Raw genomic sequence first — 2,089 nt, 5'->3', positions numbered from 1 at the left:
TTAAGCTATTGTTACTGCAATGCACCTTTTCAGCTCTTCTAATTTTATTAAACAACAGATTGTCCCGCAATATTCAACAGGTAAGTCTGATTTTCCACCTATATTAGTCAGTAACAAACCACATGTTTTTCTCAAAAATTACAGTTCTAAATTCCGTGAGCTTCTTGTGGCATTTGGCTCTGGATTTACAGTGATACTTCAGGAGGTATGACATCTCTTATATGACTGACCTCTTCTTCCTTACACCATACATCCAAATTCTGGTAATAATGGTGTAATTGGACAGTGATAGGGAGAATATTTTCATTTGAGATATAGCTTAGTTCCTCACTTTGGGGTCAAAATCCTCAATTATAATCCTAAAATATAATGGAGATGTGACGAACACAAAACATAATTTGGTACCATAAATAGGTGAAGATACAGGGTGGAAATTAGATAATCCATGACCAATCTAAGAAGAGCAGCCCTGGGGGAGGACGTTTGTATTTGGCAACGAAACTTTTTTTTCACAATTGTCAGTCACCTAAGAACTGAACCTTGGATTTAAACTCATATCTTCCCCACTATACATTCAATGAATGGACAAAAAATTTTTGGAAGCATTTAAGAAGAAAGTTCTGAAAATTAAAATTACTGGATCTTATTCTAGTAACCAGCTTATTCTGCAGTTATCCAGGCCTCTTTGTGGTTTCACCTAGCTAGTTAAAAAGAAGGAAAAGAGCATGGATTTATAATATGACATAGAGCCTTAAAAGATCGGAAAAAAGCATAAGCTATGGGAAAGCAAATGCCCACTAAGGGCAATGGTCCCCTGTGTGATGTCACCAATGCAGAAAGCTAAGAAGTAGGAGCTTTAGCAGAATACTCTTTATCCATGTAAAAAGTTATTCCCTGCAATGCACTGATTGTTTTAGTCAGTTACCCATTCATGTGTTAAAACCATCTTCCCAAAGTGATAGTATTTGGAGGTGGGATTTTTGTGAGGTAAATAGATTATAAGGGTAGAGTCTTCATGAATGGGATTAATGCCCTTATAAGAGGTCAGAACTGGTTAGTTTTCTTCCTGCTGTATTAAGTCAGTAGTCTGCAACCTGGAAAAGGGGCCTCAGCAGAACTAGACTATGCTGGTGCCAAGATAGGGCTTTCAGGCTCTAGAACTGTGAGAAATATTTGTGTTATTGATAGGCCCCCCTGGTTTATGATGGGGGCTTCCCTGATGGGAAGTTAAGGCTATTTACTCTGGCACTTGGTGACTCAGACAGTAAAGAATCTGCCTGCAATGCAGGAGACCTGGGATCGAACCATGGGTTGGGAAGATTCCCTTGGAGAAGGGAATGGCAACCCACTCCAGTATTATGGTTTATGATATTTTGTTAAGTGCTAAGTGAAGTCGCTCAGTTGTGTCTGACTCTTTGCGACCCCATGGACTGTAGCCTACCAGGCTTCTCTGTCTATGGGATTTTCCAGGCAAGAATACTGGAGTGGGTTGCCATTTCCTTCTCCAGGAGATCTTCCTAACCCAGGGATTGAACCTGGGTCTTCCACATTGTAGGGAGATGTTTTACTATTTGAGCCACCAGGGAAGTCAGCCCAAATTGACTAAGATATTCCCTCAGGAAAAATAAGCTGGACGTCTATGTGCCTAATGGGTTGCAACTACCATCTTGTCTAAAGGTGAAGAGATTATCCCTAGTACCATCTCACTGCCTAAGAGTAAGGCAGCAGTTTAGACATTAGATTTTCTGCAGAAATGAAAAGTCCAGTCCCCACCCCTGCCCTCTTTTTCAGACTGTCTCACTTTCTTGGCTCCTTCTTCTGTCTTTGAATGAAACAGTGTGATTCTGGTACTCCAGAGAGAAAAGACCTGGAAAACAAAGACTGCAACTTATGACAAAACTGGAAAAGAGTTTTGTTTTCCACAAACAAAAGAAAAGAGGTATTTTGTGAATAACTCACAAGAGTTATTTTGTGAAAGGAGTTATTTTTCACAAATGAAGTCTTAAGCTTCCCTGTCCAAAATTGGCAGTTGTGAGTGACAGTGGCAAATATTACTGTACTGATACTGGGAGAAAATTCTAAAGAAATA

This window comes from Moschus berezovskii, chromosome 4, assembly GCF_049115385.1.
Source record: "Moschus berezovskii isolate FMDL1 chromosome 4, NW_MosBer_1.0, whole genome shotgun sequence".
NCBI classification, from domain to species: domain Eukaryota; kingdom Metazoa; phylum Chordata; class Mammalia; order Artiodactyla; family Moschidae; genus Moschus; species Moschus berezovskii.
This window is presented reverse-complemented; position numbering follows the sequence as displayed.